Source organism: Diceros bicornis, chromosome 17 (genome assembly GCF_020826845.1).
Source record: "Diceros bicornis minor isolate mBicDic1 chromosome 17, mDicBic1.mat.cur, whole genome shotgun sequence".
Classification (NCBI taxonomy): Eukaryota; Metazoa; Chordata; class Mammalia; order Perissodactyla; family Rhinocerotidae; genus Diceros; species Diceros bicornis.
This window is the reverse complement of record NC_080756.1, coordinates 52,253,255-52,269,414: the sequence shown is the minus strand read 5'-3', so window position 1 is coordinate 52,269,414 and position 16,160 is coordinate 52,253,255. Positions and strand designations below refer to the sequence as shown.

General features: G+C 37.1%; 1 long non-coding RNA gene across 2 annotated transcripts in view; it reads left to right on the top strand.

Moving 5' to 3' along the window:
• Positions 1-16,160, top strand: part of LOC131416354 (uncharacterized) — a 50,899-nt gene that overhangs the window by 18,046 nt on the left and 16,693 nt on the right. For both annotated transcript variants that reach the window (XR_009222586.1, XR_009222585.1), the window contains 2 exons: positions 4,274-4,342; positions 6,185-6,361. This is a non-coding gene — a long non-coding RNA (uncharacterized LOC131416354). The remainder of the gene's footprint in view (positions 1-4,273; positions 4,343-6,184; positions 6,362-16,160) is intronic.

The following is a 16,160-nucleotide window of genomic DNA, read 5'->3' as shown; positions in this document are numbered from 1 at the left end:
ATGCCAAAATTCCATTTGTATTTTATAATCCTTTAAATTTAGGAAGTAGACTGGATTATACTACAGAAAGAATCCAGAACCTTAACCTACTGGATACTATTGGAAGCCCATGAATGTGGTTGAGGACACACCAAGCAGGAGTGAACTCAGGGCAACTGTGTCGGGTGCTGCCACACGAATCTAAACCCGGAGGTTCCTGCATCCTCACCACATTGGGCCAGACAGCAAATAGAAGCTTGGATTGTTTTTGTGCTTTGTTTTGTTTTGTTTGCTTTTTCCTCCAGATTGAAATAGCAGAGTTAGGAATATGGGTCAGAAACACAAGGCAGCTCTCTCATTGGCAGTTTACAATGAGAGGACAGAATGAGGTATTAGATATATAGAAATGGAGGAGAGAAGGATGTATACTTTAACGATCTCATTTGTCGTGAAGGACTAGAGATAAAGGTAGTGTGTATCAGGGGAGGATGTAGCTGGAATCTTGTTTGGAAAAGTAGAATTTCCATGTGTTCATTTGTAATTATTGCTAATGGGAAAGGAATCTATAATGGGATGGTAGATATTTCTACTATCTACAATGGGATAGTAGATGGTGAAAAAACAGTAGATATTTCAAAGTGTCAAGAAATAATACTGAAATAAAAAGTGAGTAATAATATAGATGTATATAAAACACATTATAAATATATATACTATATAAGCGTATGTTATATATGTATGTATGTATGATTTCCTTTGGTTTTTTATTCTCAATGTTATTTTTGGGCTTGTTTTTGGAAAGGGGCTGTAATCAATGACATCTGTATTATGTCATCTCAAATAGGAAATTTCACTTTGGAAAATTTAATTGATCCAATTATTAATTGATGATCATTGTTATTGACCCAAGTATTGATGCTACCTTTTTTCTGAAAGATAATATTTTCAATTTACAAATTTGTCTTTAATTCATGGTCCCTGGTCAATAATCTTGTATTAGGGGCTGGTAATTATTCAGAACTCCAGAGTAATATCTTTGAAAAATGGCTAGAGGGAAATGTCACTTGGAGATGATGTTGAGCTTAAGGCATCCTACATTAGGTTAATTCCTGGTTTTGGTGATTATGAAAAACATTTGAGGAAGACATTTTTGAAGATTTACTACTGGGCCAGTTAGACTAAAGAATCTAATGGAACTGAATTATTCTAAATCATACTAGGTATTGGGGTAGACAGGAGTTATGTCTGGAAGTAAAGGACAGCAAATATTCCAGATGTGATAAAGTGGAAAAGGCAGGGAGAAATCAGGCAGTGTTTGAAATTGCATATTTGTCAATAAAAATGAATAATTTGGACACTCTTGACATTCTGAATAATAATTGAAATTTATTTTAGACAATGCAGATTCTAGCAATAATACGATGGAAAAGTAATTTTTTCTGTGAATGTGATTCAAATGTTTGACTTGCCAAGTGTAATTCTTTATTTTCTCTTTCAGGTTTATAAGAAACACAAATGACTTAAATGATAGGATATATTGTAGATATATAGATAACATATATGTTTATTACACTGACTGCACTGAGCCAAAAAGGATTATATGTGAGAAGTTGGCTATTCCAGTGAAGATTGAGAATACACTGAGTGAAGTACCAGATGGAAGAATGTAGTCAGTGCAATTATTTTGCCTCAGCTATTATCCTGCAATTAAGGGCAACTTCAGGGAGCATATATTTTGCAGACCGCACAAATGGAACATAGATGCTATAAGACTAAATTTCTGCCTCTCTCCTAACAATTTCCATTTTCAAACTTTCTTCCTTCTCCTCATTTGCTGAGTGAAAGTAACCTAAAATCATACCTTATCATCTATATATAGTCAGATACTGTTTGGTAGAAATGCAGTGTTTTGGGTGAGAATACAGAAAACTGAAGCTAATTGTTCCTGCCTTTCCAGAAATAAACAAGTAAAATACCAACCTTATGGAAAATCAGAAAAATTAAATCTATTAGTATATAGAAAAGATAATACATCGTGACCAATCGAGGTTTATTCTAATAACTCAGGTTGACTTACATTTTGGAAAAAAGTAAGAAAGCAAGAGAAAATATGTTATTTCAATAGATGTAGAAAAGCACTTGATAAAATTTAACACCAAATAAATATAAAATCTCTCAGAAAACTAGAAGTGGATTTTCCTAAGTGATTAAAAAATGTCAACATTAAAAGGAAAAATGGAAAAAAAAAACTAACAGCAGCAACAACAAATCCTAAACCTAACATCATATTTCTGGTAAAAGAGTGAATGTTTTTCTTTTTAGCTCTGGAACAAGATCAGAATGGTCTTTATGAATTATTTTATTCAACAACCTATCTATTGAAGATCCCAGCAGTGAAATAAGGCAAGATAAAGAAATTTAAAAATATAAAAAATGAGAAAGGAAGAAATATTTTTATTTGTAGATAATATAATTGTATACATAAAAAACTAATATAATTTATAACGTACTAGAATAAATAATTTATCAAGGTAATTGGATAAAATCTCAATAGACAAACATTGATCATTTTTATATGTTATCAGTATACAATGATAAATAAAATTTAAAAAGCAATACCACTTATAACAGTATCCAAAAGCAAAATAGGAATAAACCTAATAAAAATGTGAAAACCTCTATACATGAATATTTCACGCAATGTGACCCCATTGCCTCACCCAAAGTAACACCTCTTTCCTAGGGATCTCTATATCAGTGACTGGCAAATATGGTGTAGCAAGTGACCAGGAGCAGACTGCCCATTATGAGCTGGGTTCTGTTTTATCCACCAAATCATAAGGTTAGGTGGCACCAACAGAAATTCACTGTAAGATGCCTCAAAGAAAACAATAAGCTCTTTGCTGTCGAATTAACTAATATGTACCCATTTGACAATGGAAGGAGCCACGACTCACTTTGACAGGAATAGATGCTTATCCTGGGTATAGAATTGCTTGTCCTGCCCACAGGGCCTCAGCCAGAACCAGTATCCATGAGCTTAGAGAATACTTGATCAACTGGAATGGGACTTTACAAAATATCATGTCTGAACAAGGGACACATTTTCAAGCATAGAAGTAAGAAAGTGGACAATTGATCATGGATCCACTGGTCATATCACAAACAGAAGCGACATAAAGCTGAAAGTCAGATAGAGGAATGGAAAGGACTAAGCACAGCTGGAAAGCCAGGTCTGAGTTAATACTTATGACAACATGATGCCGTCTTCCAAGGTTTGGTGTAGGCTTTAAATCAACAACCTTTATGTGGTGCTTGTCCTCAGCAGGTAGAATACTTGGGTCTGGAAAGGGCAGAAGCAGGAGTCACTTTGCTTACCATCATTTCCAATGACCAACTTGGGAAATGCGTGCCTTCTGTCCAAGTCACTCTGGGTTCTGTGGGTTTAGAGAACATGGTCTCTAAAGGACAAATTCGTCCACCAGGGGGCACAACATCTCATTGGATGACTCACTCTTGGAATGAATAATTGAGTCTGATGAACAGCAGGTAAGGCTGCTGTTACACAATAGGCACAGGAAGAAATACATTTGGCATTCAGTTGTCCCACTGGAGTACATTTTTATAATCCATTGCCCATTTTGATGGTAAATAGACAAATTCAGCAGTCATATCTTGAGAATTGTGTGATGAACAAGGGCTAAAACCCCAAGTAGGTGACAAAGATCAGCAGAGATGCTAGCAGAGAGTGATAGAAATCTGGAATGAATAGTAGAGGAGGGAGAGGATGAGGATCAGTTGTGACTCTGAGCTCAGCTGCAGCACCAGGAGCTGTAATTCACTCCACACACCCTCTTCTTACAAGTTTATCCCAAGAAAAGAGACACAGCTTCAACCTGGACTTCCTTCACTTCCACGAAGAAGTGGATCTAGACTGGGAGACAAATTGTAGTGGACTGTGTGGTGTGATAGACAGATCCTCCTTCAGGACTGAAAGGTTTATTCTCCCAGTTGCTGGGGAAGCGGTCAACACACAACTATCAAGTGTGAGCCTTTGTCTCTGTTGAAGAGAATGAACTCACCCAAGGTCATGTTCTCTTTCCAGGGCAGCTCATATCCAACGATTTATACAGGAGTATAAAGACCTGGCTACTTTGCTCTAACTGGGCAAAACTCAAAATGTCTATTCCAGCTTAAGAGCTCCATCTGGAGTTGACTGAGGCCTCACTGAGAATGCAACACAGCCCAGCTTCTTCCTTTGCCCAATCCTGCTTCCCTCTCTTCTCTTCCACAGGTGGTAATGATATCGAACCTGAAGTGAGTTCACTCACCCATTGTGTAGCAAGTCAACTTCTGACACCAGGTATGCTGGAAGAAAGTAGGAATTTTATTGCAAAGTGCTGAGCAAGGAGAACAGGCAGCTAATGCTATAATCCTGAACTCCCTGAAAAGCTACAACCAACAGTTTTTATTTGAGGTTTTAGGTAGAGGAGTGGAAGAATGTGGCCTTGGGGGTGAAGTTCTAAGTGTCCTCTGCACAAGCGTGACTGTCTGTTCTATGTGTTGCATTTGGTGGAATTTTAGTCTGTGATGTCTAAAGTTTACAATCAGGCATTTTAGCTTCTCAATGTTCCTGCAAGAGGCTTAGTCAGGGATGGGGCTGTCAGGAGGTTTCTTTCTTATCAGTGGTCCTCCTGCTGTTCTGCAAGGCAAGCTCAGAAACTTTGGTTATTTTGATTCCCATGTTACCCTTGTGGGTACAAGGCACAGGTTCACTCTAATCCAGGGAAATTTTAACTCCTTCACCCTCAGTTTCAATCCTCCCTCTCTGTTGATCATCCCTCAATCTTGGGGAATGGGGCTGAAGACCACTCTAGCTGATTCCTGCTGTGAAATGGTGAAGTTTGAGGTCAGAGGAATGAAATTGTTCTACATTTATTTTAAAATATTCTTTGGTACCAGGTGAGGGAGAGCAAGGTATGTTCTGCATGACTAATATTTTAATCCTCTGATAAATGGCTTTGGAACAACCTTTAATTCCACATTTTTTAATTATATAGACAACCACATATATTAGCAAAATACACAGGCCAAATTTTAGTATCCTCTCCATAATGGACCTTAATCCTTAGGGAATCCAGGAGAAGAGACCTGTAAACCGATCAAGATTAGGGCCTGGAACCTCAGGTGAAATCTGATGTAGCCAAATAGCCTGCTATCTAATAGTCCAACAAGTAAGATAAGAACCTGGGAGTCATTCATTACTTATCTTTAGGAGGCTGTCTTCTGTATTGCAACTTGAGGTCTATCAAAGGTTCACTTGTCCATTTGAAGAAGTCAATGTTTAGAGTATGAAGCCAGCCAAGGTTTGGGTGATCCTGGTTGTGATGTTATTCTATGGCATGGTTTCTGTTCCCTGTGTCGTTTGTCATATGATCTCATCTAGCAGGGAGGAAGTTGATCTTCTGGGTGCTTGTGTTTCCAGGATTTTAATATGATTCAGTCTCCATTACAAAGATGAGTCAGAGGAACATCTGACAGTGACTAGTTCCTTAATTCAAGTTCACTCTGGGTCTTTTGAATCGTCTCTATAATGAGATGATTATAGAGATCATCTCTTATAATTGAGTCCCAATGTTAGGACTATATTATGTAAGCAAGTAACCAGGTATTTAATAAGAAACATTTCCAGAGAAACAGAAATAAAACAACATTAATAGTTGGAGCAAATTAAAAACCAATTCCTGAGCCCAGGTGATGGCCAGTCAAGAAGATTTCTAGATGTCGGGGTTGAAGTATCCCCTGCAGTTTGAAATGTCTCTGATGGTGTCATCACGTACTCAGGTAAACTTTTTGAGTGGCTTATACAGAAACAGGCATGAAGATTGTCTAAACATGGGCTATCATGGTGTTCTCGCTTAAGTTTACATCAAGTTGTCCAGCTTCAGTTTGCAAAAATCTCAAAGACAATTAACAGAACCGGAATCCAATATCCACAAATGTGTATTATAGTTTCCATTGAAACATAATTTTTCTCTCTAAAAATCAACCTCATTTTTTCCAAAGATAGACAACTTTAGACTCATTGGTTCACAAAATAAGTCTAGTTTCAGTGAACTTGGCCCAATCATTTACATAAGTATAGCAAGAACAGCAATTGATCATATAGGCTCCTTTAAATCTGCTTTGTTGAAACTTTTCATAGGGAATCTCAGATTGAACTTTAAGGGACTCTCAAGGCCAGGAAAGCCAAGCCAAGGACTTGTCATCAGACTCTGCCTGCAATGTCTACAGATTTGGGTGAATTCTTCTCTTTTCAAGGTCACCAAAATGTCCTGAGGTTCTTGCACCTGCCAGGGAAGTGACCTGCTTTACTCACCTGGTAAGGTTACTGGGAACTGTAAGCAAGGTATCAGGCCAATATTTCCAAGTGATTTTATATGTTCCATAAAGTCAATCCTTGTCTCTTAAAGTTGTTCGGTCATATCTGAGTTTATGCATGTTTTTCTCAAATACAACATTCCTGTCAAAGCCTGGGTAATATAACTAGTGTTTCCAATTGTGTCCTGCTATAAGGAGAACAGATTCTTATTGAACTTATGCAAATAACTATATTGCCATGAAAATAAGAATACTCAGTCCTCAAGACTTTTCAAATTTTTGAGGGATCAGATAGAGAGAAAAAGATAAATGTTTCAATTCTGCTTACAAATAGCAATGTCATAGTTTCTTAAGGGAAAAGAGAAAAAGTTTCCCTTAAAACTGAAAAAACAAAACATTAAGAATGTCAGCAATATTTCAAATGAAAAGTCATAAAAATTATAAATATCTTCATCAATTTATTGTCTCATATAATTAATTCTTGATCATTATCTTCTCTTAGTTTTATGAGGCCATCAGTTTCTCCATTAGAGTTCTGTAATTTCTTATCCAGCTCAATTTTATAACTGAAAATATCAGAAACCTGCATTCTAAATCAAGTGTCAGAGTCCTTTCCATGACTTTCTCTAAAGATGAAATATCTGCAAAAACGTCAGAGTAAAACAACAACTGTCTGCAAATAAGAAAACATTCAAAAATGACATTTGACAAAGTCATTAGACCATTTCTGTGACATATAATACTTTGAGATAATAACCAGGGTTATGATTGATAACCAAAACAAATCAGAATTTTAGGAATGTTATATAATTTATTTTAAAACACATATATTAATAACATTTACCCATATAAAATAACCTAGGAAGGTTTATAATCACTTATTTGACGATGCTTCCCATGTATTTTGACATACCAAATAAGTCGTTAGTTTAATATCTCTCTTTATAGAAAGAGAGAACAAATTCTTTGAGAAGTCCCAAGACCCATTGGAAATTCTGAAAGTTCCTTTTTAAGTCAAAAGAAAGACTTTAGCCAGAATTCAGGCTTCAAGGGTGTTTGTCAAAAATATCAAAAGGATTTAAAACACTTGGTCAAAAATGAAAAAATGCTTAGTTATCCAGTCAATCAAGATGACAACAGAAGATGTCAAAGGCAAACAGAGAGAGTTTAAACAGTTAAAAAAAAATCTTAATAGAGAGAAACTTCAGTCTCTTTGAACATAGGAAATTGTATTAACAGAGCATAGACTTTTTGTTACCTAGGTAGATTTACTCAAAGGCAAATAAAAACCCTCTCTGATCTTTTTATCAAGAGCAAACCAAAAGTGCAAAAAGATCATCCTTTCAAGAGAGAGAAAGCCAAATTCTAATTTTGCACCAGCTTACCCTTGATATTGAGATTCATTAATTTAATTTAATTCATTTAAATCTCAGCCAACTTGACCATGCACAAAACACCTCAGGGTTTTACTTCCATAAACCTTCTGTCACTTACTTTTTCACTCAGTATTCGTCCCATGTTTTCTTTCCTAGTACTTTAGGACAAATTTATTTTTCTTAACAAAACAAACAAAAATATGTATACCTTCTTTACTGAAAACATACATTTTACTTTCCTTGTATACAGAAACATGTACTTTCTCATAGAAAATTCCCCAGCATACACAAAACATGTTTGTCAATAAACCTAAGCATCTTTCAGTTTCTCTGAGATAAGAAACCAAAGGCAGACAAATCTATGCTTAGTTATCAATTTCTAATATTTTATCTTATGTGGAAAAGACCTAGATACTCAATTAATTGCTATCATTTAATTTAGCAAAACTGTAAAGTTTCAAGTTGCCAAAAAGATTTTGGAAGCTATTTTTCAAGTATACAGACCATAAAACATAATTATTTCACACAAAAAATTTTATCCATTTTCATCTATCTAAATCATTTGTTCCCAACAATTAGGTTTAGATTTCTCACAAAAACTTCATGTGACATTAAAGCAGTTAGCCATCATCTTAAGTTGTTTTAAGTATATATATCATAATGCATAATTATTGTTAAAAAGTTCCCCCCAAAACTTTTATCCTTTTTATATCTATTTAGTTTACTTCTTCTCAACTATTACCTTTAGATTGCCTGCAAAAAACTCATGAGACATAAAACAAAATCAGCTATTAATCTAAGTTATTATTTTTGCTGACAAGCTTTGTAACAGAGATAACATGTTTGTATCATATCCAACGTTCATAACTCTGAAAACATGTTTATTTCAATTAAACCAACAAACTTAAACAAGCTCTTCTTTACAAAAGGTCATTTTATATCGTGTTAACTTGAAAGACATTTGGGCTAGTTTCTATTACAATTAGAAACAATTTATATAAGCACTTACCTCAAGCCAATTAAACAGAACTCTTTAGAAATTATATCATCCAGAGGCAGACAAATACGTAGAGATACTTACATACATAATCATACAGATAAACACAAACAGAGATCTTCAAAATTTTAGTCATATTTAAGGTACAAAACTCAAAAGAACAGTTGGATTAAAACTGTTCCTCTAGCAGATGAAACTGTTCAGATGGCCAAAGATTTTTATTAAAGATTCCTTTCTTTTCATTGTTAGGATCCTTTTAGAGCTGTTTTTGTAGTCATTTTGTCTTTTAGAAGCTTCTGCATATTAATCAAAGAATGTATTCCATTGTGAGAGGTTTTGAATTCTCTCTCTTAAGGGTAAACCATAAAGTGGACTTATCTGAAACACAGGTTCCCCAGAATGGTCATTTTAAGGTGAGATCTTCAGCATCTTTAATTAACGTTGCCTGAAGGGTGGATATATGGCTCTTATAATATCAGGAAGGGGAAACATTCCCCCATGAGACACAATGTTTATCCCCCAACATAATCTGTAATACAATCAGACAAAAGAGATGCAATCATTTCACATAAAGCCCATTTAAATATACCAATTTTCTTACAAAGTTTAATCTTAATTTTATCAACTCTTATAACCCGAATCATAATTTCCATTAAGAGTCCATTAACAAGTCTCCATCTTATAATACTGTGTAGGGGAAGCATTCCCAGCTAGACACAACCTCTGTTCCCCCAAAAACACTCAGGCAAAGTTGACATAACCTCTTTATATAATATTAGTTCAAACATTTTAATCTTTATAATCTTATCAGCCTTAGTGGCCTCACTGTTGCCTCAAATGATTATTGGTCAGGTTTCTTGTTGTGATTTCTGAATTTTGGCTTTGTTTTCCTTTTCATAGGTTCATAATTGAAAACATTTCAATTTTGCAGTATGCAACCTAGATGGCTGCCACTGGGAACCGAATCTGAGTTTCCCATTATGGCACCATACACACACACACACATGTATCAAAACAAATGGGTCCAAAGAGTTCCTCTGTGAGTGAAAAATCTCTAGTGCTTTCAAAAAATCACCCCCCCCCGAACAAAATCCAGTAACCTGGAACAAAACAGAGGCAAAAAAATGAAAGTGAAAATAAGATTTCAGTCAGTTAATGAGGAAACTCAACAAAAGGAAGTCATTGCAAACCAAAACAAATGAAGCCCAGAGGGCTGCCATGTACCCATTATTTCTGGCTGGTCCTATTGGAAAAGCTTAGCATAAAGACAAAAACAAAAACTGCCAGCTACTTACAAAAGACATCTCCCCAAGTGCCCAACCTAATTTCTTCCACCATCAAAAGCAAAAGTGCCATGGGCCAATGATGTCTGGTCAGCAGCCAATCCCTTGGGGCTGTCCCTGAGATGAGGGGCTCAGGTAGCTGAGGTAGCTGCAGGACAGCTTCCAAGAGAGGCTCTCAGCCAGAGGCTGATGTGCCACAAGTGAGACGTCCACTTGGGACTAGGTCCCATCTGGGTCGCCAACTTTGATATCGAACCTGAAGTGAGTCCGCTCACCCACGGCACAGCAAACCAATCTCTGACACTGGGTGTAGTGGAAGAAAGTAGTAATTTATTGCAAAGCACTGAGCAAGGAGAACAGGCAGCTAATGTTGTAAGCCCAAACTCCCAGAAAAGGTACAACCAAGGGCCTTTATTTGAGATTTTAGGTAGAGGAGAGGAAGCATGGGGCCTTGGGGTCTGAAGTTCTAAGAGTCCTCCACACAGGCGTGACTGTTCTATGTGTTGCATGTGGTGGATCTTTAGTCTTTGATGTCTAAAGTTTACAATCAGTCATTTTAGGTTCTCAATGTTCTTGCAAGATGCTTAGGCAGGCAGGGGGCTGTCAGGAGGTTCCTATCTTATCAGTGGTCCTCCTGCTGTTCTGCAAAGCAAGCTCAGAAACTTTGGTTATTTCATTTCCCATGTTAGCCTTGTGGGTACTAGACACAGTTTCACCCTAATCCAGGGAAATTTTAACTCCTTCATCCTTAGTTTCAGTAATACCAAGGGTGCTGTCTAATAAACTTCCATCTTGCTAATCTTGATTTCAGAATCTGCTTCTTGGGGAACAAAACCTGCAAAAGTTGCTGAAAAAATTAAAGAAAAACTTAATAGGTGGAGAGATGACCATATACTTGGATGAGAAAACTCTATATTCTTGGGATGTCAAGTTTCCAAAATTTATCCCTATGTTCAATACAATTCCTGAACATTTCAGATGGACTTTTTGGAAATGACATGCTAATTCTAAAATTAAGACATAAATGCATAGGATTTAGAAGAACCAAAACAATATGTAAAACGAAGAATATTTGGGGGCCGACCATGTGGCATAGTGGTTAAGTTCAGAGCACTCTGCTTCCATGGCCCAAGTTCATGGGTTCTGATCCCAGGCACGGACCTACACCACTCATCAGCCATGCTGAGACGGTGGTCCACATACAAAATAAAGGAAGATTGGCATAGATGTTAGCTCAGGGCGAATCTTCCTCACTAAAAAAAAAGAAGACTATTTAGAGAAATTATAGTACTGAATATCAAGACTTACTCAAGCCACAATAATAGAACAGTTTTGACTTCATACCAGGATACATATACATCCAGAGGACCAGATCAAGAGCCCACAATGAGATTCATGAGCATACAGTTACCTTATTTATAAAAAAGTTATCACTCCGTTAAAGGTAGAAGATGATGATCTTTTCAATAAATGGAGCTGAATCAATTGGATATCTGCATAGAAAAAAATGAAACTTGATATCTACCTTATACCATACATAAACGTTAACTCAAAATAGATCATAGAACTAAATATGAAAGCTCAAAATATAAGGATTCTTGTATAAAACATAAGAGGATATATGCTTTTGCAGTGGACAAAGATTTCTTAAACAGGAAGAAATAAACAGCAATAATAAAAAAGATAGTAAAATTAGACTTTATTAAAAAAAGAACACCATTAACAGAGTGAAAATGCAAGACATAGGCTTGAAAAAGATATATGCTGGGTTTGTATTAATATAATACACACATATCTGTATTTACATAGGGCTTATAGTCAGGATATAATTAACTCCTACATCAATAATAAAAAACTCAGATTAAAAAATGGACATAGAGAAGTCAAGACGACAGCATAGGTGGACTCTGAACTCACCTCCTCCCACGGACACAGCACAGACTTACAACTACTCTTGGAATAATTACCCCTGAGAGAGAACTAAAGCTGGTTAAAAGGAACCCCTACAACAAATGAGAATCCTGACTAAGTTGGAAGAGGCAGAAATTCCCTCTTCAAGAGAAAAAATGCCACCGTCACAAACCACAATGCTTCATGGCTGCCCAGGAGCAATCCAAAGGTACACAGCCTTCCCTGGAGGAGTGGGAGACCTGAGCCAAGGAGCGCTGCTGCTATAGGCATTTTTTGGACCCAACACAACTGAGACAAGTGTCATAATATCTGGCTTAGCTGGCTACTAACAACAATGGGGAATAACCCCAGAGAAGCTGGGACATAAGGAAATTAAAGCCAGCTCTTAAAGGGCCCACATACAAATTCACCCATTTTGGAAAGCAACCTAAAATCACCTGAAAGAAAGGTGTACTGTCCTTTGTTGAAAAGAGACTCACCTGATAGGTGCATCTCGGTGAGAGGTGAGACCTCTCCAGGGACTGGGGTATTGGCAGCAGGCATTTTTGTGACCTGGTGTGGGCTTGCTGACACAGGCACTGGCAGAACCCATTGGAGTTCTCCCCCTGGTCTGCTAGCCTTGGATCTGCCCAACCCACTAGAATGAAGATTTAACCCAGCTTAGCCCCTCCTAGGGACTGGCACCATCCAACAACAAGCCCTCAGGCAACTTATGGGCCTGAACTGGCTTGATGCCTGGATTCTTGGCAGCCTGGAAAGTTGGTCTACTTCTGTGGGGTGGAGTGTGTGTGAGGAGCAAGTAGAGTGAGTGGGGCTTTGGCAGACTGTGTGGAGCCTCTACTGGGGGCGAATGGGTCCATATCAGGTGGTCAGGGCACATGCACGGGGTAGGACTGTGTTGATGGTGTATGTGGCCCTGTGGGTAGTGGGGCTTGTCAGCTGCAGAAGACTTGTGCTTTTCAAACAGCCACATAGGGGATCTGCCCCACCTTCCAAAGCCTGAAACAATTGGGTGCTCCCATGTCTGTGGCCAGCCCCACCCAGCTACAATCCTCAGAAAGCTGACAAGAGCCTTATAGGCCCAAGGCCTATAGCAATTGTAAGCCCCTGAGCCTAACAATCAGCCATGCTGGGGTCCTACTCACTTAATAGAAAAACTTCAACAGGAATGTGCTATTAGACCTTGCAACCAACTGTGCTGGGGCTCCCCACACCTGAGAAAGAGACTGAAGGGTTTACAACAACCACATACAGCTGAGCATTACAACCAGCTGGTCATGGGGACAGCTCAGCCTCCCTGGGCACCTACAGCAAGAACAACCCTGCTACAACAGAAAGATCCATGTAGTCCACGCAGAGGTCACTCCTGGAATATTTAGAACTAGTGATGAGAGGGAAGCACACTGCTTGGCCTCATAAGGCATCCTTTACATAAGGCCATCTCTCCAATTTCAAGAGACATAGCTGACCTACCTAATACATAGATACAAGCACAGAGAAAGAGGCAAAAGGAAGAGGCAAAGGAATATGTTCCAAATAATGGAACAGGACAAAATCCCAGAAAAGGAACTGAATGAAACAGAAATGAACAGTCTACCTGACAAAGAGTTCAAAGAAGTGTCATAAGGATGCTCACTGAAATTGGGAGAAGAATAGATGAACTAAGTGAGAATGTCAACAAAGATATAGAAATTATAAAAAAGAACGAATTGTAGATGAAGAATACAATACTGGAAATGAAAAATTCACTAGAGGGACTTAGAAAAAGAGTAGAGGATACAGAAGAATGGATCAGCAAGCTGGATGAAAGACTAGAGGAAATCACCCATGCTGAACAGATAAAAGAAAAAGGAATTAAAAAGAGTGGACACAGTGTAAGGGACCTCTGGGACAACATCAAGCACCCTAACATCCATGTTATAGTTGTCCCAGAAGCAGGAGAGAGAGACAAAGGGGCAGAGAACCCATTTGAACAAATCATAGCTGAAAACTTCCCTAATCTAAGGAAGGAAACAGACATCCAGGTACAGGAAGCACAGAGAGAACCAAATGTGATAAACCCAAAGAGGCCCACACCCAGACACATCATAATTAAGATGTGCAGAATTAAAGATAAAGAGAGAATCCTAAAAGCTGCAAGAGAAAGGCAACAGGTTACATACAAAGGAAACCCCATAAGGCTATCAGCTGACTTCTCAGAAGAAACCTTACAGGCTAGAAGAGAGTGGCAAGATACATTTAAAGTGCTAAAAAGAAAAACCTACAGCCAAGAATACTCTACCCAGCAAGGTTATCATTGAGAATGGAAGGAGATTAAAGAGTTTCCCAGAGAAAGCAAAAATTAAAGGATTTTCTCACCAAGAAACCAGTCCTACAAGAAATGCTAAAGGGACTTATTTAAGGAGGAAAGAGAAGACCACAAATAGGAAAAATTATCTATATCCATGATAAGTTGGTGACAGACACAAATGCACAAAAAAGAGGTTAGATGCAATATCAAAAATGTAAAATGTGGGAGGAGGGGAGTAAAAGAATAGAGCTTTTAGAAAGAGGTCAAACTAAAGAGACCATCAATTTAATATAGATTGCTATGTACCTAGGTTACTATATATGAACCTCATGGTAATCACAAACCAGAAACCTATAATAAATACACAAAAAGCTAAGAGAAAGGAACCCAAACAATATACTAAAGAAAGCCATCAAATCACAAGGGAAGAGAAAAAAAGTAAAAAATATGGCAGTAAGTATATACTTATCAATAGCTAGTTTAAATGTCAATAGACTAAACACTCCAATCAAAAGGCATAGGGTGACTGACTGGATTGAAAAAACAAGACCTATATATATGCTGCATACAAGAGACACATTTCAGACCTAAAGACACAAACTGAAAGTGAATGGATGGAGAAAGATACTCCATGCTAATGGCAATGAAAAGAAAGCTGGGGTAGCAATACTCATATCAGACCAAATAGACTTTAAAACAAAAACTGTAACAAGAGACAAAGAAGGGCATTACATAATAATCAATGGAACAATCCAACAAGAGGATATAACACTTGTAAATATCTATGCACCCAACATAGGAGCACCTAAACATGTAAAGTAATTATTAAAAGACATAAAAGGAGAAATTGACAGTAACATCATAATAGTAGGGGACTTTAACACACCACTTACACCAATGGATATATCATCCAAACAGAAGATCAACAAGGAAACATTGGCATTAAACGACACTCTAGACCAGATGGACTTAGTAGATATATACAGAACATTCCATACAAAAACTGAAGGATACACATTGTTTTCAAAGGAATATAGAACATTCTCTAGGATTGATCACATATTAGGCCACAAAACAAGTCTCAATAAATATAAGAAGAATGAAATAATACCAAGCATCTTTTCGGACCACAGGAATATGAAAGTAAAAATCAACTACAGGAGGAAAATCAGAAAAGCTACAAATATGTGGAGATTAAACAAAATGCTACTGAACAACGATTGGGTCAATGAAGAAATCAAGAAATACCTGGATACAAACGACAATGAAAATATGATATGCCAGAATATATGGATACAGCAAAAGTGGTTCTAAGAGGGAGGTTTATAGCAATATAGGCCTGTGTCAACACACACAAAAAAATCTCAAATAAACAATCTAACAGTGCAACTAAAGGAATTGGAAAAAGAAGAACAAACAAAGCACCAAATCAGTAGAAAGAGGGAAATAATAAAAATCAGAGCAGAAATAAATCAAATAGAGACTAAAAAAAATAGAGAAAATCAATTAAACCAAGAGCTGGTTCTTTGAAAAGATAAACAAAATTGACAGGCTTTTAGCTAGGTTCACCAAGAAAAAAGAGAGAAGGGCCAAGTAAATAAAATCAGAAATGAAAGAGGAGAAATTACAATGGACACCTCAGAAATATAAAAGATTATAAGAGAATACCATGAAAAGTATATCCCAACAAATTGGATAATCTAGAAGAAATGGATAAATTCTTAGAATCACACCACTTTCCAAAACTGAACCAAGAAGAAATAGAGAATTTGAATTGATCAATCACCAGTAAGGAGATCAAAACAGTAATCAAAAACCTCCCCCAAAATAAAAGTCCAGGACCAGAGGGCTTCCCTGGTGAATTCTACCAAACATTCAAAGAAGACTTAACAGCTATCCTTCTCAAACTCTTCCAAAACATCGAAGAGGAGCAGAAGCTTCTT